At 44.9% G+C, this 21,601-nt stretch overlaps 1 protein-coding gene across 3 annotated transcripts in view; it reads left to right on the forward strand.

Moving 5' to 3' along the window:
• Positions 1-21,601, forward strand: part of LOC142560557 (cholecystokinin receptor type A-like) — a 142,730-nt gene that overhangs the window by 48,615 nt on the left and 72,514 nt on the right. For 2 of the 3 annotated variants that reach the window (XM_075672756.1, XM_075672760.1), the window contains exon 1: positions 9,909-11,373. The exons of the other annotated variant lie outside the window; for it this stretch is intronic. The gene's annotated coding sequence lies outside the window, so the exon portion shown is untranslated. Of the gene's footprint in view, positions 1-9,908; positions 11,374-21,601 lie in introns of those variants that run through there. 3 annotated transcript variants of the gene reach the window in all.

A 21,601-nucleotide genomic window follows, 5' to 3' on the forward strand; every position in this document is an offset into this window, starting at 1 on the left:
TGCATCCAAAGTTACTTTCACGCACTCGCAGGTGCGGAGCTTCCGCGTTCGTCTTACGAGGCCAAGTGGCGGCCAAGTTTTGCTGGTGACTTACGGGACGAGGAAATCCAGACCTTGGACACCAAAAAAAAGCCAGAAATCTAGGAACAGCAGAAAAGGAGATTCCTTTCGTAAGCAAGCTATTTATTTGTTATGAAAGGAATATTGAACGAATAATAATAGTCATACTTGGTACGGTTTCTTCTACGCTAAATAGCTTCCAGTCGTTAACATTCGCGGACTATGTGCAGATTAGCAGAAAAAAGCAAAACCGTACTTGGGCTCCGTAGCTTTGGCCGCACTGCCACATAAAATTTTCGCCGGGTATAGTTCTCGCCTGATTGAGAGCAGTATGCATAAATAATTTAGACATTGGCCTAGCTGCGTTTGAAGACAGTTGTTCGATCCTACCCTCTATCACGCATTCCTTCTTATTAAAAAGGCGTGAAACAGTATGAGACACAGACAAACCTATTGCAAAGTACCCGGAATGAGGCTAAGCATGCTTCGCATTAAATGGAGATCTAGGGCCCTCCTCCAGCCCCGCCAAAAAAATGGAAAAATCACGAAATACTAAACAAAAATCAACATCGTGTATATTGTGTTTTTGGTCTGCCATGAAATTGTGCGTCGCGAAAATGTATCTGAAAGCCAAACTGCCAATGCAGCTTCTACATGGAGGTCCTGAAACATCCGAGAGTGAGAGATAAAAAAATATAAACGAACGGCACGGAGATTAACCAGGACTGAGTGCGGTTGGTTACCCTGCACTATGGGAAGGAAAAGGGGAGGGAAAGATTAGTAGAAAGTTTCCAAGAGTTCGTGTGCGCCGGGTGCGACCAAACTTGTCCAAATAAGAGCACTGAATTCTGCACCACAATAATTCCACCAGCGCATTCTCTATAGATAGTGCGCGAGTTTTTGGCACACGATGCCATCGCTGTGTTGGAACAGCATCTCTACTCGCCAGATATAGCCACGCTTCTGGCTTCTCTCTCTCTTTTGTTTCCCACATACAAGCTTCTGCTCCGGGGGCGTCATTTAGGGGTTGGGACGACAATTAAAAAGGAAACAACTCCGCTCCTGAAGCGCGTAACGAAAGAAGGCTTCCAAAGTTGCGTTCAGCAATAAAAAAAGAGGTGAAACAGGGAACTCTGTCGAATTGGGAGTATCTTGAGGCTGGACCCGCCGTGGTTGCTCAGTGGCTATGGTGTTGGGCTGCGGAGCACGGAGGTCGCGGGATCGAATCCCGGCCACGGCGGCTGCATTTCGATGGGGGTGAAATGCGAAAACGCCCGTGTACTTAGATTTAGGTGCGCGTTAAAGAACCCCAGGTGGTCGAAATATCCGGAGTCCTCCACTACGGCGTGCCTCATAATCGGGAAGTGGTTTTGGCACGTAAAAACCCCATAATTAAAAAAAATTATCTTGAGGCTGATCACAACTTAGCATGCGAAGGTCTCCGAAACGAGTATTTTAAAACGAACATGCGAGACCACTTCGCAAGACCTCCTACCCCTGGTGCCTTTAATATTACGCGAGAAATTTGAATACCTTGTGAAACAAAGCGCTGGGGCGTACTGTGACTTGTTTTCTAAGGCCACAGTGTCTAGCACGTGAAAAGCACACTTAATTTGATTTACTTACACCGCTAATCCACCTTACATCTGCGTATACATCGCCCGTTGAGGTTGAGGAGCCAATCGGGGACCAATATATTAAGATCTGGCAAGCATACAGGCTTGCATGACAGGAGTTGCCCTGGCAAAGGCTGCTGCGTTCTGTACAGCCTGCAGCCAAGCTCAAACAACGCATCCATGCAATTTCTGTTCAGAGGCATGAATCTAAGAACCTCTCTCGTGCTTTTTTTTGTTTGTGTAAGTTTTTTACTTGACTGGCCATAAGCATACGAACTTTCGCACATTTTCTTCTTGTTTTGTTTTGCTTTATACTTAATGTAGATGAAATGTATTATGGCGATGGCGCACCGCACCAAGAAAGCAACCGCCAAGGTTGCATTTATCCAAGTTTAGTGGTCTTATTTCGCAGTTACATCAACCTGCACCAATGAACCGGTAACACTCCTAGTGTCTCTAAAGATAGAGCGAACTTGCGCCACAGTGAGAATTCTGTTGCAAGTAAAAATAGTCACTTCTTGATCGCGTACATGTCTGCTCTGTATATTCAACGGAGGGTTCTCTTTCCCTTTTTCTCTCACTGGCCTTGTCACATGATGCATTTTCGTGTCGCATGGTGTTTCAACGCTCTTGTATCAACGCAAGGTGTCTCAACGCTCTTGTCTGCTCGCGAGTATAGTTGTATTACAGCTGCCACACAGCCTGCCACGTACAGCATCGAAACGGAACAGAAAGGTGAAAAGAATTGTTCTGGCACCTTTGCTGGAGCAAGATTCGCAAGCATGTGTAAATACCCACATTTTTAATCAAATAAAGGGAATATTTGGTAGCACAAAAATTAGCCACATAACCAGTGTTACAACTTAGGGCTATCTGCTGTTACTTGAAGCTTGCGTTTTGCCTGGGAAGCATTTCTAGACTACGGTTGGCTTTGAACCTTTGTCCAACGTCTAACCTCTGACTTGTGCTGGTAGAGCGTTCACAGCGGCTTCTGAACCCTTTGTAGAATCGGTTCGGAACAGTTCCTCCAATAAATTCCGGTCCAGGTTCGCTTCTAAGATGGCTGAAGAATAACATCTCGGTTCAATTCTGGTTCAGTTGAAAATAACGGTTCAGCTCCAGTTTTGGCTGAAGTTACGATTTCGCTTCTACACCGTGGTCTAAGCCCGTCTTTGTCCCGTACATGTGACAGCCCTTCGCCTAGGATGCCCTCTCGACCATGACCGCTGGATTCAAGGCCCCTACCATGTTTGCCTCTTAGACTATCTATGATAAAAAGAAATATGTCTCTGCAGTTGCAGACATAAATGTTTATTTGGGCTAAATAAAAAAAAAACATTGAGAGCATGGAATAACTTGCGTTTTACAGAAAAAACACTGCCATATTCACTGTAATGAATAAAGAATGAGCAAAAAAGTCAGAGCTCGCTTTGAAGCAGAGCGCTTATTCAATATTCTTCTAGTGCCCTTATGTGTCGCGGCAAATGCTACCTCAATTCCCCCCGCCCTTAGAAAATTTATATAAGCTGACTTTACGTTGCCGCTTCCCATAACGGCGGATCGATTCGTGGTGCGCGGTTTGCCGCGAACTCCACGCGATGGCGCCACACCGTCGAGTAAAGGCGCTCTTCGAATCGATCGCGGCCGTCAGTTTAAAAGGGTATTCACTCGGTCCGAAGGGAAACCACCTCGCAGCAAGCGTAAAAAGGGAGAAGCATGCCATGTCACGGCGACGTCACGGCTTCGTCTGGAGGCGTATAGCGACGTCGCTCTCATCCTTTAGGGAATGACGACCTTTCTCCTGAGAGAGGCGCGAGCAGTCGCTCCCGTTGGGGAAGAGTGAAATCCCGTCTTCGGCTCCGGCTTTCCCTGGTGACACTTTTATACGCTGGCTGGGCGCGTCCTTGTCGCTCGCGGGAGAATTTCGCCAGAGGCAAATGGCTCGGTAATCCCGCCGCTGAAAAGACTGCCAATGCGGCCTCGGTAGCGCAAGCCGCTCCTGATTCGTTATCTGCTATCTATACGCTATCGCTATTGCTAGACGACGACGAAACGCTTATAATTTATTTGCGTATTTGTTTTCCTTTACCTTCAAGATAACAGGTACGTTGCAGAGAGGAGAGTCGATATAATATGCGCATATGACGGAAGAAACAAATTATAAACTATTAGAACGACACGGGATCACAATGCTGAGTATTAAGCAAACTATGGAGAAAAACAATATGACTGAATACGCGAAAGCTACAAGAAGAATATTGCGCGATGGCTATGGACGAGCTCATAAATTCATTCATAACGCAGTTTTTTATCGGTTCAGTGGTTTTTGTTACAGATTTCGGAAGCTGGCTTGAATCTATCTAAGTCACCAAAAAAATTGAGAGTCGCTGTGTAACTCTAATGTTTCTGTTTGTGATGGCTTTCTGCGGTTCATTGAGACGCGCAGAAATAAACCGCACAGGACGGATCCACATGCGATGGTGATTGATGGACTTTGCTAGCGCAAGGACAGTCCGCATGCCTTACCTATACTTGCGATAGTATGTATTTTGCTAAAGGCATATACAACAGAGTTTTCTGCAATTGGCGGGAGAAAGAAGCCTAGAGTGAACTTCATGAAAGATTGAATCGATGCTCAATGAGAAATGAGATTAAGCGGACTGCGACGTTTTTTGTTGCTGCATCAATGCCTTAGATTTGGGTAAGGATGTGGCCCACATGGCTAACTGAACTAAAGCAATATAGCTGCTTCTGTCGTTAGAGATTTTCTTATTAGCTTGTCAATGTTCGTAGAAAATATAAATCAAACGCTGTATGAAAAAAAATGTAAATCTGACAGAATATTTTGCAGGTTTGGCTGGAACCTTGCACAAAAAATGCATGAGTTTAAAATATATGCCGCCTACACAAAGACACGATGCTATCGATTCGTTGTTTTTGGGCGAGACAAAACCAAACAATTACATTTAGATTATTTGTGTCACCGTGAAGTTATCCGTGCGCAATAATTATAACGGTTGAGCAGAAAACCGCATCTTCATCACAGCTTTTTGTACTTGTCCGAATTATTTGAAGGCACTCAGAACTATCTTTCCGGGAACCCAGAAGCACTTCGTGAAAGTGTGTGAAGTGAAAGGTTTAAGCGTTGTAACCAACTTATGCTAAGTGTTTCTGCATCTGCGTTCGATGTCGGTTGCTCTATAGGACGAGTATTGGAAGGTTTGCTCGTTCCGGACAACCTTGTTGCTAAGGCTTGCGTTTTAATGTAAACGACAGCTCGGTTCCACTACGCCAAGCCGTCGAGGTTAGTTACGACTGCGACAGTTCTCGCACTGCCTCTCATTTGTCCATGTAGCACATATCCATAAGTTTAGCCAAGGTACTCCACAAACGCAATGTGCCCCTTCCTCATCGCTCAGCAGCATGCACGCTCGTGCGTGAAAGTTCATAGGTCGTTTCCTGACAATGCTTTATGCAAATGTTCCGGACGTCATCACGCCCCCACAGTATGTTGGGTGACATAGGCTTTGTGGGCACGCACAGCACCACTCTCGACTTGATGACTGACAATTTTCGAATACTTGAGATTTGTAGTTAGAAGTAGCGCGTCGATTTTTCCTCAGGCATGCAAGGAAGCCGCCGATCAAGGCTTTTCAACGCTGTACTAGGAAACAACGAAGACTCAGTGTAACAATGCGGGTTCATCGCAGAACACCGATAGCTATTGGGTGCGGGCTCCACCACTGGAAAAGCTGGCGCGGCCGTCAGCGTGACGTAGTATGAGGGATCACGTGGACTGAGCGACTGCGTCGCCTGCTTCGGAAGCACGGAAGCCAGCTGAAAACGGAAGTTTAAAGCCCCACCTGCGCTGCGGTTCTGATTAAGTGGGGAGGTTTTCTCGCATGTGTGCTTAACAACATTTGAAGTCCCTATAATAGGTAATCACTGCCTCAGAATGCGTTCAACATGGTAGGCTACTGCTCGGTGCCGCAGTGCCATACGTACACAACAGAGCCCGGTGTCAGCCTTCACACGTACGCGCAGGACAAGAAGCTGCGTGAATCTTGCATCGCGAAACTTAGAATCGCGAAGCAGCGATCGGCTGCAACTGGGGTGTGCAGCAAGCATTTCCGCGAGGAAGATTTGGGATACGGCGTCGAGACTGCGATGTTCGGTAAGTAGCAGAAAGCGCGACTGACACGCTTGCCTGTGCTGGCTTACCGGCTAATGTCATGAAGGTTTGGTCTATGAACTTGTTGATGCTAGATATTGGCAAGTGCAGTGTAATGGAAAGGAAACGGTAAGAAGCACATTAAAAAAAGATGTGGGCATATGCGCATGCTTGGGTAGCACCAAACATATATGCACCTGCTTGTGTAGCACCAAACATTGAAATGTACGTGATTAAGAAAAAGAAGAAGCTGCTAATTGCTCACTGAGAATGTAGTTAAACATACAGTGCGACCAAATTTCAGAAATAATTATATCGAAACCTCCAAGGCTTTGTAATAAAACAAAAAGAAAACTTGAATCGTTGCCACCGCACATCACAAGTCGCCGTCGTAGGTGTCGAAGTTCCTAGTTGTAAGGATACATTTTTGAACAGCTCGGCGAGTGCCCACGCAACAATGGAATAATGATTGCTTGTGCACTGTCAAACACTCGTATGCTGCGGCCTAAAGCTCAAGGCAGTGTGCAAAAACGCGCTCGCGGTGAAAGTCAAACCTTGTGCTCTGAATGCATGCAAACGCGAAATCGGTCACCGCGAAACCATGCGATCGCTGCATTGAGGCTTCGTTCTGCTCTTCTCCATATGGTTATACTGACAGCCGGCAATAAGGACCATATTTCACATAGTTCACTCTTAGCGATTGCCGTCCTTTCACGAAAAAGAAGCAGGTTCGGGTGACTCCATCGCGGCGACCGCGCTCAGTGGGCATTCACTGTACGTATTCGGTAAGGAGGTGGTGTCTGTAAACCATTCTCTGATTTCTATTTGGTCAACATTATTATTTTGAGAGCACAACACTTCCTTCGCATTGACAGTGCTTGCAGAAATGTCCAGCAGGGCTCCTACGAGGTGTTTTCATTGAGCGCTGACAGCCAAACCTATGAGGAGCGCGCCGCGTCATCCGTCATACTGCGCAAGCGAGGCGCTTCCGACAGATGGCGCCTCCGTAAGTCCTCGCCCCAAATATAGTTGGAGTCCCCTTTCACGCCAACTTTAAGGTAGCCGCCGGAGACACGCCTGGGAAACAAGTGACGTGTAGTGATGCTTCACGCGGGAGAGCTTCGCGCCTTTATCGACGTCTTGTTTTTTTTTTCTTTGTTATTGCGACAGCCTTACAGGCGGAGAGCACACGCTTTGTAGATATCCGTCTGACGGACAATACGATGCGGTCACGAAAGGGGCGCAGTGTGACGCTGCCTCTGAACAAGCACTAGCTATCAATCACTATCAATCAATGAGAAACTACCACTTGACGCATGCGCCCGGTTTCCCAAAAGGCGACTTTGGTACGAAAGTGCGAGCGTGAACTCCGTGGTATCATGGTAAGAGCATTATGCTGCTATGTTGGAACACGGAGGTTCGGACCCATCATCAGAAACGCATTATATTCTTCTATCGCATTATAGGCGCACTTCAATAACTATGGACTTATATTTTTTTTTATTTATGTCGTTCAATACCCTAAAGGCCCTTGCGGGCATTACATAGGGGAGGATTTCAGGTGAATGCATAATTATCATTTATAAAAAATAAACATGATAGACAAGAATACTAACAAGAAAACGAGAAGAAAGAAACAGCAAGTTGGTTTGAACAGAGGTCGTCAAATTTGCATAGCTAAAAATATATATAAACCAAATACATTGAAGAGGAGTATAGAACATGTTGTTGCATAGCCATTAAAACACTGATCACAAATACGTTAAAAAGAACACTGTATACATATAGCGCAGGAAGACTATATAAAATTACAGATAAAGACTATATAGTTTAACATAAAACTCGTGGTGCATCGATCTTACTCGAGCACGTCATCGTACGCATTCAATCGGAATTTCGTAAGAGTTACCGGCTTAGAAATGACTCTTCTACAAGTGAGAGTATGCAAAGTCTCCCGCGACGAGCGCACACGCGTCTGTAGAGACGTCAAAAGCTAAGTATGCGATCGGATTAGCCATGCGAAGTATTCATTTCTTGCGTGGAGGAGGGGGGGAGGGAGGGGGTGTAGCTTGTATTGGCTGCATTTGGTTTCACAGGACATAGTATCATTAGTAGTTAATGTCTGTATAATTACCGAAAGGTTAGGAGTCTACGCAGTTCTGCATAGGCAAATAAGCGGTAGAACCATATATTACTTCTCGCACTTGTCGCCTATTGTGCGCGTGTTTACTAAGTGCGCGTGTTACTAAGTGCACCTACTAAGTTCCACAGTGCGGGACCACGTATTGCGCACTCTGTATGGGTGATTAAAAAATAACTGTACGAGAAAGGCACAGGTGAAGTGCCCTGTCCATCAGCAGCGTTGTTGGTTCTCGAAAAGTCATGGCACGGGTATACCCGTGCGGAAGTATTTTAGGGGACATGCAATTCTTTTGTGGAAAGGCAGTAAAAGTGAGGGTCTTGTACTTCAAATGGCGGGCTTTGTTGTGGGATAGAGACAAGCTCAGCGGACAAGAGCCTCTTGAAGACAGGTTGCGTATCTGGCGAATACTCCAACCGGCCGAGAGTTGCGCGGTTTGCGAATCTAACCGATCTTACAAAGTTACAAACTTCAAGATTACACAGCTTAGTTTCTTGTTGTGCTTGCTTTACTACTCTTGCAAGTTGTTCGATCTCATCATCCCGTCCTCACTGTCCCATCAAGAAATATTGTCTTGTTCAACACAAACTACAATAACGCGTCGTCGGCGCGCATCTCAACACACTTACAAACCGTATTACAGGCCACTGAAGATCTTACTTCGACACGAAAAAGATGGGGGAAAAAAACAAAAACAGAAACAATTTTAAGCTCAGTGACATTTGCTAAGGTTACGACCTTACTTTGAGCTAATCTGCTCTGCGAGAGCAGCGGAGGATGATCTACTTTGTCCGTATTTCCAACCAAACGCAAATAAGTGAAACAGATTACTCTCAAAACATAGTAAAACTACGTTTCTATAGAGAAGTTGTATCAGCACTTTCCTAAAAGCTATAAAGGGGGCACCGCGGAAACGACCATAATACGCGGGTAGTACGCGGAAATTAGCGCACCACCTGCTTAGGGCAGCCAGCGACTTTCAATCCACGTAGAAAGGATGCGATGAGCATGCTGTAACTATTTTTTTGTGCTTTCTGAGTTGGACATAGAGGTTCCTTTAATGAAGCGTGCGTCAGGGAGAACGAGAGAGAAAGAAAATGGAAATCGTTTCATGTAACATTGCCCGGCCTGCTTAAATGCTAAACAGCTCCATCTCTCGCTTTTATCGCAGCGGCATAAAACAGTATGAGGCGTGAGACATTTGCAATTTTTTATTACTTCTTAAAAAGGGCTTCTTTTTTTTCCATTCCGGACATGTCGTAAGATTTCTTTGAGGCTTAGTTTCCCGTTGTTTCATCTGCTTGTATTTTTTTTTTCTTAGAGGCAGCTTCCGCTGTGGGTGACGTGCTTGACCCGTTGTTACGTGCTTTGTCATTTGCTCAATGCCGCGCTGGTTTTGCGGAAATGAATATACGGAAACTCTGCCGACTTTCTATTTTCTGAGTTCATTTTTGTGTTGTTTTCTTTATTTTCGACGATCTCACTGTCGTGTACTCGTCGAAACACTCCATCGCTGTTGTTTTTCATTGAACCCGAATTCATCGGAGCTCGAACCGCCGAAAGACGACTCGGCCGTTCTCACTGACAGCCGCATCCGACTCCCGCTTTTGCAGAATTCTAAATCTCTCCCGCGTCTGCTTCATCAGGCGCCCCCCTTTTTTTTCGGATACGACGTGCGTCAAACTGGCCGCGCTGTCCCATACACGCTCATTGCGAGGGCAGTCTCGGCTTTCTCGTCGTCGAAGCTGTTGCAGACGTCCCACCGCCACCACCGCCACCCTTTCGTCTCCTCCTCCTGCTCACTCGCGGAGTCTGGGGATCGAGTGCGCATGCGCGCGCCGCAGAAGAGCGCGCCGCTCGTGCCCGAAACCCCGAGCGCTCCGCGCCGTCTGCATCCCGAGCGGCGAGTTGGAGTGCCGGAGCCGCACCGGACGGATGCCCTTACTGCATGCTGGAAACGTCCCGTCATTTTTGGCAACCACCCGCGCACCGACCGGGCTCGACGTCGGCTACGATAGCGGATCTCGGTGGATAACCCGGGCTACTCCAGTCAGATTGTTGGGACTCTCTGGAGCTGTTGCAGCTCCGTTTACCGCTCGTTTATTTATTTTGCGTACTTTCTTTTTTTTCTTTTTCGCTCGCACTACGAAAGTTGGCGCGGACTTGAAAACTTTTTGCGCGCCGTGGCGGCGACCGGAAAGTGGCCTCGCTGTGCGTAGGAAGTGAGTAGATACTTTGCGCGCGCGTTGAGCGTCTCGGAAATAATAGTTTTTGTTTGAGGTTGAAAGTTTCTGTGGCAGAGAAAAAGTTTGGCGTAGGTGGGCTATAATCAGTCTGAATCCCGAAAAGTTGTTCGATTCTGCCGCCTTGCCCGTATATTCTATTTGCTTTTACCGCTCGATCTTTGGGCAAAATTAAGAACGGCATTAGGCGAGCGTATGCAGGAGCAGTCTTGTGAATTAAAATAGTAAGTTTTTCGGGGCTCATTTTTTTCTGTCTTTATTTTTGAATCTTTCTTGGCCTCACTTCTACAGCTCCAAGACGCAAAACTGCGCGCTCATAGTGTCAGTGCCGCATACGCTTCGAGAAATACAAGGCTCTTTAGAGATCAGAAAAGACATTTGTATTTCCAACGGTTCTCTTTTCTATATTTTCTGTAGACGTGTACTTCTTGCCAGAAGCTCCTGCATCGGCAAATTCAGGTGAAACAACGTTGATCAGAAATATGTGAGGAGCGAATGTAGCTCGTTAGAATCTATGAAAAAAGAAACTTTCTGCGCGAAAACTGGCACCACTTTTACCCATTTCAACTCGGCATAGCTACTGCTGGTTGGAGGCCACGTAAATACATGTTTTTCGAAATATTCACATTTGCTGCACTAACCAAGAAATTACGCGAGGAGAAAGATCTTCGGTAGGACGACAAAATTTCTAATTCCGCGGCCATCAACCAAATCAGCTTCTTAATATTTGTCACTTCAAAAAAGTTTCAAGTTTAGAACCCGAGAACCTCCACCGCGAACTCGATAGGGATTTTTTTTTCTTGCTTGTAACTGCGAAACTCCCCATGTTTTATTTGCTCACCACCATGGAGGTTTCAGTTTGATTTTCGAGAAACATGTCCGCATTTTAAAGCTTGTTTTCTGTGTGATGACTGATTTATGGTGAAGTGTTCAGTACTGAAAAAAAAGTGGGACAAGCTTGTGGCCCCGGAACCTACCAGCCGTGAACATTCCATTACACTCCCGATTCGGTGAGAGAGGATTTCGGGAAGCGAGTGTATGCGAAGAATTTTTGGACAAGCTCTTGCCAGAAAGAAAAAAAAAAGTATACGAAAAATACGGCAGTTTTAACGTCGACGAGTCTCCGACCAACGCTTCGATTCGGTAAGTGAATTTTTCAATTTTCCTCTCCCGTCGTAACAAGTGGACAATCTTTCGGAAGCCTCCAAGGTTTTCGTGCTGTCCAAGGTCGCAGTAAGCAATGATTTATATAAACGAAAATTGTGCCTTTGCGGTTACGAATAACCATTCACGGTCACTAAATCTATCCAAGGTACACAATTCTATATCAAATAGAGTGCTCGAAGAAGATGAGGCAAGTTGGTATGACGACATTTTCTACCCATTCTATCGAACCTTTGATATTACTAAATGATTTCTTTTAATTTAGTCTAGAGACAGACATGTCGCGTGTTTCATATATTGTGATTTGGATTCCCGCCTGAAATCACACACGCTTTTTAATTATTGGCTATACGGTCGATATGTGAAAAGAAAAGCTATTTCTTCGTCATTGCTGGCGCAACGCAGCACATTCAACGTCTCTGCCAAGCATGGTGGTAGCTTTAGTGAAGCGGTCATGTGTCGCGATACTTCGCCGTATAAAGCAAATAGAAGCAACATCGGATAAACAGAGGGTTCGTTTAATCGGCCGCCATATGTCCGGGGTTTCCCTGTTTTCTTCTCGCAATATTTGACGGATCTAGTAAAAACAAACTCGTACGCCATGACCGAAAAGATTTTATCGCTTGGACTTCAAGCACCGGATGTTTAATAAAAATCAGTTCTAATTAACTTTATGCGACATAACGAGCACATTTCACAGGCTCGTGTAAAGGCAGGACTATCTGCTAAGCGCCACTTGCTTTTGACATTAGTGAGCTGGAAGGAGGCAACCTAATTTTCTTTTTGCCTTCAACCATAGACAAAAGTGCAATGTAGAACACTTTACACCGACATATAACTCCAAGCAAATCAAGCACTAAGTTTCGAGTACAATATATGCAGTTGAATTTAATTATGAAATTTTGCTTGTCAAAACCACGATCTGGTTATGAGGCACGCCGTAGTGAGGGTCTCCGGATTAAATTTGACCACCAGGGGACCTTTAACGTGCGCCCAACGCAAGGGTCACGGGCGGTTTCGCGTTTAGCCCCCATCGAGCTTCGGCCGTCGCGGTCGGGATTTGCTCTAAGCAGCCGCGGTGAATAATATTTATGAATATATATATATATATATATATATATATATATATATATATATATATATATATAGAGAGAGAGAGAGAGAGAGAGAGAGAGACAGAGTTTTTTCATGGGAAGGAACGTTCCGCCCACTTAACGTTACTTGCGTTATAAAAATTTCAGAAATCTTTAATGCGCGCGTCCTTGCATAAGCGAACGAAGCTAACAAAAATTATAATTTTTAGAACAGCCTAGACACATATATAAATTATCCTCCACAGGGGCCGAAAACACTGAGTGAACACTCCGATCCACAGCTTCTCCTTCTTTGAACGTCGGCATTTTAGAAGGGCTACATATGCCAATATTTTATCTAACTTTTCACGGTTTATATGCATCTCTTCATACTGTAGGCAAGAGCGTGTATTAGGCATTACAATACATTTTAGGTACACTTCAATTTTTTTAATGGCTGCGCCGGGTCACCAATCAATGCGTACCATCGGAGTGATAGATCTTCGTGAGAAACTGTGATTATGAGCTGGAGCATCTGTAAAAAAGTCGAAAGAAGGATCTTTTGTGATATTAGAGCAAACATACGAGCTTTGTGCTTGCATCTGTGTGTGTGTGTGTGGGCGGGTTGCTGCCGTAGCATTGAAAAAGGTTGTGTTATGGATAACTTGAAAGCACAGAAAATTATCGAATGTTGTATAATATGTTTGAATAGTTTTGATAATCAACCTTCTTGAACTCCGGTAAAAGAAACACATCTTACCATAAAAAGAGCCAGCAGCCTCCATTAAATACGCGCAGCCGAAGCGGACACTTCTGTCACTAAGCTTCATAGTGCTCCTTCATAGCTCAACAACTTCTTTTCGAGCAAGAAATAAAAACTGTACGACTACGCTGTGGACTCCGTGTAATGTTCGTGAACGTCATAAATCTTATTCTGTAGCAGATTTCGGTTCGTGAATATAGCCCCTACTTTAACGTCGGCGCATTCATGTTGCTACCGCAATCAAAAATATTTACGCGGTTTGAACAACAAATCAGAAAGAAAAGGAAGGAAGTCAGACACACGAACACCGCGTTTCCTCCAAGCGTCTCAAGCACACCGTCGCGCGAACGGAAACTTAACAGTGACGTAACCTCCAGCATTTCTCGATTGCGCACTTAGTGGGCGCGATTGAGCTCATTCATCTGTACTGCCCACAGACAAGTACTAGAGAAATAAACCGTGCAAATCGTGCTAATGAGAACAGAACACTGCGCGAGATTCCCCCCCCCCCCCCCCCAGGCAAGCGCACAATCGGCGGGCTTTGGAGCACGACAGGCGTGGTTGGCGGCGCTGCCAACTTCACTATCTCCCCGTGCATTGCATCGACGTCAACTAAACTTCCTTGACGTGAATAGATTTTCTGCTACAAACGTTGGGCTTTTGCCTCTAGCCGTATCGTTGCTTCTTTTTTTTTTTGTAACGCTTTCGATTTTGTCTTACAAAACTGCATGCACATCTGCGCCCCATCTCTATCGGAGACCACTGATCACCTGACCTTCGTCGCTGCAAACGACAAATGAGTTAGGCGAACAGCCCCTCACGTTCCGCTCAATCTGCTGGGCAGCGGTGCGAGACCTGCGTCAGTTCCGTTTCCGGTGGGAACTTCCTGCGCGAACGCGCATAGCCGTTCGAACGATACGGCTGCGTGCAACTTGCCTAAGCTGTATATACGGGTCACAACGCGGCGGAGTGCAAAGAGCGAGGTAAAAGTATTATTTGTTCACAAAGACTTGACATATTTTTTGTCATGTGCCTCCAAACGCATTGATTGTCCAAGGCTTTTCTTTTCTTGCTGCTATGAACAAATGACTCTACACAATATTTTGTTTCACAGCTGAATGACGTTCACGTATGGCTCCTCCATTCACTAATTATATAGGCCTGCCGATAAAGGTTGCGACGCCGCCTCATCTTGTTCCAATGCACTGCTAACTCCATTGAAGTGAAGTCGAGACAGCAGGATGATGCGTTGTACAATTTCGCTTCCCTATATATTCATAATTACGGGACCATTAAATATTGCATCACTGCAAAATAACTAAAGCGTGTTGTTTGATAAAAAAAGACTGATTGCGGATGCGTGAACAATTTAGTCATACCGTGATGTATGCTTCTGCCTTCGCCCAAGTGATCGTGTGTTTGCCGCACTGAACTCAAATGCAGTCAAATTCAGCGAGTAGGGAAGTCAATCTACCCGCATGACAATATCATAGATCTTTTTCCCTTGTCACGAGTGGACAGAACTGCGCAAAAATAAGTCGCGTACACATAAGTGTACACCGCCAATAAATAGGATTGCCAGAAAAAAACATCGGTAGATTTGGAAGGCTCCCGCCATTTTCCTTCAAAATGTTTATTTGGCAGCGTGCTAGGTGGCGCTAAGTCCTCATATTCTGCACTGGTTTGGTTCGACGACCGCTATTATTGCTTCGCAAATTGCAGTTTTCCGGCCTCGTAGCCGACAAGTGGCCGTCAAACGCGGAAGCACTTGTCTTAACACTGCTTTCTTTTCTTTCACTGCACGTTATATCAAGCGATTCTGCACGCCCATCCATTAGACTTAAAAAGAAAGCAGAGCATTGATTTCAGGGGATGTGAAAAGGTGTGTGTGTGTGTGTGTGTGTGTGTGTGTGTGTGTGTGTGTGTGTGTGTGTGTGTGTGTGTGTGTGTGTGTGTGTGTGTGTGTGCGTGCGTGTGCGTGTGCGTGTGCGTGTGCGTGCGCGTGCGTGCGTGCGTGCGTGTGTGTGTGTGTGTGTGTGTGTGTGTGTGTGTGTGTGTGTGTGTGTGTGTGTGTGCGTGCGTGCGTGTGCGTGTGTGTGTGTGTGTGTGTGTGTGTGTGTGTGTGTGTGTGTGTGTGTGTGTGTGTGTGTGTGTGTGTGTTCCACACGGATGTTGGGGACGCGTTTCCTGTACAATGATCTTGTCCTGAGGGATGGCAGCGCGCCTGGATAGGACAGACAGAAGCGAGTAATTCGTCCCTGAGGAATACATCAACAACTGACTTTATTTCCAGAATCGTCCAATCTGGACAGCTCGGTTTCGCATCCTCGCACCATCTTCCTTTCCCCCGCACCTAACGCGATACCATTTGATCGATGGTGAAAGATGAGAAAGCGTGTGTAGGAAAGGGTGTCTCGGCTGCTGCAGTGCGGCCGTGAGGCCTCCACAATCTATTACGGGAAGGAATTAAAGAACTGCTACCATAGAAACAGAATTAGAAAAATTATTACGACCCCCTACCCCCGTTCCCCCATTCATTCCTACCATTTCTTCTCATATAGGCACTAACACGAGCAATACCGCATCAAAAGTTGATTGTTCGGTTTGTTGGTGCTGGTGTACTTGCAAAAAATTGCAGTTTCTGAAACGAAAACACAGAAACAAATGCAGTCATATGTGTGCGCCACGTCCGACTAACTTATTCGAGAAAATACACGCCCTGTATGCATCCGAATAAAGCAGGGCTCAGGTGCCTAAAACGCGTCTATCTTATGAAATGAATGAGCCAGTAGTCACACGCCGAGTTGTCTCCTGCGTTACTTCGTGTGCCGTGCTATTGCGCACCGCAATGTTTTGAGATATTGTCCATCGTAAGATCTTTTTGATCTTACCACTAAAACGGTCATTGCAGCATTAAACGTTTTACTAATAGCGCAAGTGATCTCAGGCCGGAACAATTGTCGGATAAAAGCGCCACATGAAGCCCGCGAGGCGAAACCCGGCTATACGCACGGCCATCGTTGCCACCAATTGTCGCACAAAAAAAAAAAGAAAAATACGTCAGCACGCACTCGAAGTAACCAGAAGAGATTTTGATTAATTTTGCGCTATCTTCAGTAATCGTTAATGTCTGTATCGAGCCGTGCTTTAGTAGCCGTACTAAATTATGCGCTTCAACCCTATTCAATGACGAAGCCACATATGTCACCAGGAAATGCGTACGTTTTACTCCGTATTCAACTCTTCTAGACACTGTCTGTTTAAAATGCGTCAATATTGTATACCATCCTGTCTTGAACGTGTGCTAATTTGCTTCTTTTAATAGCCGTGCCTATTCGTTAATTGCGTGTTTATGCTTTTGTTTCTATGGAAGGTCCTGTTCGTTGACGCACCTTACATTTATTATACTCTTTGACAAAGGACATTAAGGATGTAATTAATAAAATAATGATACTATTAATAATATTAGTAACAACACTTATAACAAAATATTGCACTAGCCAGTAAATTCAGCGACTACAATCCACTCTAGGCGTGTCGCTGTTGCCCCTCTCGAAAGTGCGAACGACGATTTAACTGTGAAGAGAGAGAGAGAAAGAGAAAAGAATGCAAAGGAAGGCAGGGAAGTTGACCAGAGGTAGTTCCGGTTGGTTACCCTGCACATGGGTCAGGGTTAAGGGGGGTAAAAAGAGAAAGAGAGTGGAAGGGAGAAAGAGAGAGAAAGAGAGACGAGCACCTATGAGGAGTGTGAGCACTCTGGATAACTGTCCGCATTTGCTAAATTATTCATCCGAACGAGGTGCTGAGTGCGAGTACTACCGCGCTTCCAATGTACCACAGACACATATTCATGCTGTCCAAATTTAAACGACTAAACTTGACAAGCTCAAGCATAAATTTTTCCATTTCATTGGCACTTTTGTCACCTTTCGCTAATTTCTTCACTCAAAAACGCGTTATTTCATGCAGGAAGTTATATGGTTGAAATATCTTTTACTATTCAGAATCTTCCTGCATAAAACCAGGTACTTCCTTTGTTTGTTTTTTTGAAAATACGGGATTTCTAATGTTGCCTGCTGTAGATATACCTCATTAATACATGTTTAGCTACCTTACATAAGGTAGCGCACACAATTTTCACTCTATAGAAATTGAAATGCATTATCAATTAAACAATTGCGAAATAGGTTTGCAGTTTTCGAACTGGGGCTTTTTAACTTTCCATGCGATAGCCACTTCAAAATTCTGACACAAACGCATGTTTCAAAATATTTGTTCCGAAAATCCGCAAGAGAAACCATCGAGATTTGAGTTTAATTTGTACTCAAATTCTAAAGAATGTGCTTCGTTTAAACATGAAGTATGACAATACAGTTCAATTCTTAGAAATTTTGACGGTACTCATCTCAAAACTGGCGCTTGTTTCAAGATCCACTTCAGATCTCCCCTGCCTTAATCTATCAATCGCAACGTGTGCATCATGGCAATTATTGCGGTAGTTAGTGAATAGTTGTCATTATTCAATTATGAGTTTGTATTTCGGGCGCGGGTAATGTCCGCCTTTTCGACTAAGTTATGGTGGTTTACGTGCCAAAACCACTTTCTGATTATGAGGCATGCCGTAGTGGTGGACTCTGGAAGTTTCGACCACCTGAGGTTCTTTAACGTGTACCTAAATCTAAGCACACAGGTCTTTTCGCATTCCACCCCCATTGAAATGCGGCCGCCGTGGCCGGGATTCGATCCCGCGACCTCGTGCTCAGCAGCCCAACACCGTAGCCACTGAGTAGCCAACACCATAGCTACCTTTTCGACTAAAGTAGCTCAAGGAGTAGATACATTCGCAATCTGGCACGAGCGATTTAGGCTATTTAACCGCTAACGAAAGGTACCGTAGAGAGCGTCGACCATCTTATAACATCTGCACGTCTTCTAAAGCATAAATATGACAGAATTCTATGTTAGTTAATTCGCGACATTCTAACGATTCTCTTATAAAGTACGTGTATGTTATTACGTCCACTATTGGTCAGAAATCAGAAAAAAAAATAAAGATGAAAAAAAAAAGAGAATAGAGCAAAGCAAAAAAAGATGTTCATGTTCAAGGGAAGGCTCTTTATATATATAGGAAAACGTTGAGGTCAGCTTTCCACAATTAGAAGAGCCCTTTCGAAACTCGTGACGGTTACCACGCCTGAATACCGCGGCACAACTAAGGAACAAAGAAATAAAAAGAAGAAAGAAAAGGTGGTGAAGGAATCGTGCGTCGACGCTGCGTTTCGTTATGCAGAGGATACAACACAGCAATCAGCGAGCAAACCTTTGTCGACGATGTTGCGGACGCCGAGGGGACACACCCGGAGTTTGACTTATCCCGGCATTTTGAAGCCAGAGCGCTTGTTAACGTGGAAGTCTCGCATGTGGAAAAGGGTGGAGTGCCGGCAGGTCGGTCGTGAAAGGCAGTCAATTAGCACACCGGCAATTCTACACCCACCCTAGGAAAGTGATTTTGCCGTAAGCGGGAAAATACAAAATAATAAAAAAGTAAAAAATAAATAAATAAAGACGCAAGGTATATACAACGGAGAATGCAGAGAAAGTAAACAGTACAGGTCAAGCGGCGCTCTTCGAAGTTTCTTTCGGCAGTAACGATTGGTGGAGTGCTGGAGAAAGCACAAAAGATTAGCAAAAACGAAGCAAGTAAGCAATAGGAACAATAGAGTTGTAAATAAATCAAGACAGGGTAAGAGTACTTGCGAAACTGCGCGATGGTAAGAGGTAAGGTTCTTCTCCTCTGAAAGTAAACGACAGAAGAAAATACGCTTGCTGGACTCGTAATATGGCGCAGAATACCAGTGTTGTGTAGTCGTTAGCAGGGCCAATTGTCACGTGTATCCATTGAAGTAACAGCCGTGGTCCAATAAGGTGTGTTGCTGGAGGCAGCGTTTCGACAAAAGGATTTGTCGTTGTCAGGTCAGCATCTCATATTCTTACCAGAGTTCACGTACGTGTATCTCACTCTCCACCATCCTGTGTAAAGGAAGAGCAAAATACGCTATAGGGCAGGCTTTGGAATGAGGCATGCTGAAGTTTTGACGACGAAACAAAGAGACAACGGAGGGGGGGGGGGAGGCGCGGTTAAGTTTTGATTGTGAAGAAACGGCCAACAGCACCTATTTCCGTTCTTGTTGGGAGTATACGGGTAGCAAATACGGGACAGGATCTTTGCACCTGAAAGCAAGAGTTGTCAACCCGGTGGTCCTACGTTTAACGGATTACAAGAAAAAAAAAAGGAAAAGCGCGGCTTTCCAATTTCAATAAGCGAACAATGCACAGTTGGACGAAAAATATAGAAAGAAGAAACTGAATTGTATCAAGACGCGTTGGATTTAGAATGAAAATTTAAAATGAAACGAAGGAGTGCGAATACAAAATAGAGGATTGGGCGATTTGGATTCTATTCATCGTGTAGCAGCGTGGCGAATGCACACAGACGAGCAATGACGACGTAAGGGCTTGTGCCGTGCATTCTTGTGCGGTTGTTGAGTGGCTGCATTGCTACGAACCCACATGCTACCGAAAGATCAGGGTGAAAGAAAAGAGGCGTGCGAATAATGAATAAATGACAACAAAACTACAAAACAATACTGAGCACAATATATTTAGTAAGACAAGATGCTTTGGAGAAAAAATAATGCAAGTTGTTACCATAAGACCATGTGATCAGGTCGATGCAAATATACGACCGAAAAATGTTAAGTGTCCTTGTTTATATTGGTTTCACTGGTATAATAAATCAATTCAAAAGCTACATTTCAAACATTTATACCCGTGAGCTGGAGTGTATGGGACTTGTGGATGAAATATCATTCTCTGCAATTTCCGTATCTTGAAGGATGGAAGCGCGACCGTAGAGTATGAAGTTTAACTTCTTTTAAATTCTGAACTAGCAGCACCGAACGGTGAGCGACCTATTGGGAAGCTTCTCCGTATAATGCCTGTACGATGTTCATTTAATACGGCATGCATTGGCTGTGCTCTTTGAATATCTATTCGGAACCATCCGCTATCGCGTTTCTCTGTGGCGTTATGATGACTTTTCTCGACCGAACACCATAAATCAGACATTCAGCATATTTTTTGTACAAGCGCCAGCATCGCCGACACCGTGAGATGGAAGGTGTTGCGTACACACCTCTAATACTGAAATCTAAATACTGGTAGTTGTAAAAAGAATACGTGAAACATAAAGACGGGAACTGCTTCTTCCACTGGATTTCAACAAAGTGCTTAAGCATATTAACGCGAGCCAACACTCTCGGGGATAACTTGAAGGGGGCTTCTAATGTGATTCTATACATTACAAAGTGAAAACGGTAATCATCATCGTATAGTAAACGAGTACTGATTCATACAGTGGCGTGCGTGCTTCACTTGAAGCACAGCCACCATTTCCGGGAACTGAATCGTGTTTGACAAATGGCCTTTCTCAGAAAGTATTGTTAAACGGCCCCAGACACGGCAGCATCGCATCGCGCGTGTTCTTGGGTTCTCCGGCGGCATTCATTACTTCGTACTACAAAGGGGACGAAATAAACGATAAAATAGACTAAATAGACGAAGAACAATCGGGAACAAACGAACGTTTCTCCAATACTAGGCGTACGCATTTTGTAACATGAGAAAGCTGTTTTCTTTCAAACTCACTGAATGTTTGTGTCCGATACTCTTGCGACCCCCTTTAGAGGGGCTGGGGGGGGGGGGGGGTCATGAGAGAATGATAACCACGACACCGCTCAGCACGGAGTGCTCCTCTGTTATTGAGAGAATATCGAAGCATTTCCTGGCATGCCACTCACGCACACCACCGCAACGTATAGGGTCATACCAAGGAGCATTTCGATCATTCGGGCACGTCGAAGGTAATGCCTCTGTTGTCTAAGCACGTGTGGACTGGGATCTGTGTAGCAGCCGCTTCTTTTATAATGGCCACGCCAACGGTTCGCGAACGCTGCATTGAGAGTCGGAGCACGCTGAATGACCAACGGTGCGATGCGTACAAATGGGATATCAGTCGTCGCGGCGGTCACGTGACCAGAGCGCTGCAAACGCGGTTTGCGCTGATGGCTCGACTCATTTACTTTACTTGCTGTAAATTTTAGAGGACACGATATAAAATGCGCATTGCTACCATACATGAGAAATCAAAACGAAGCGTATAGGCATGCATAACCGATTATTCCGATAGATACATCGTTCTGAGCAAAAATACTTGAATGCTAAGCTTTTGTAGACCATATACTAATTGCTTAGGCTATGCTCACATAAAATAGTAGCAATATCTATGCATATAATGTGCATAACCAATCCA

The sequence above is a fragment of the Dermacentor variabilis genome, chromosome 10 (assembly GCF_050947875.1).
Source record: "Dermacentor variabilis isolate Ectoservices chromosome 10, ASM5094787v1, whole genome shotgun sequence".
In the NCBI taxonomy this organism is placed as follows: Eukaryota; Metazoa; Arthropoda; class Arachnida; order Ixodida; family Ixodidae; genus Dermacentor; species Dermacentor variabilis.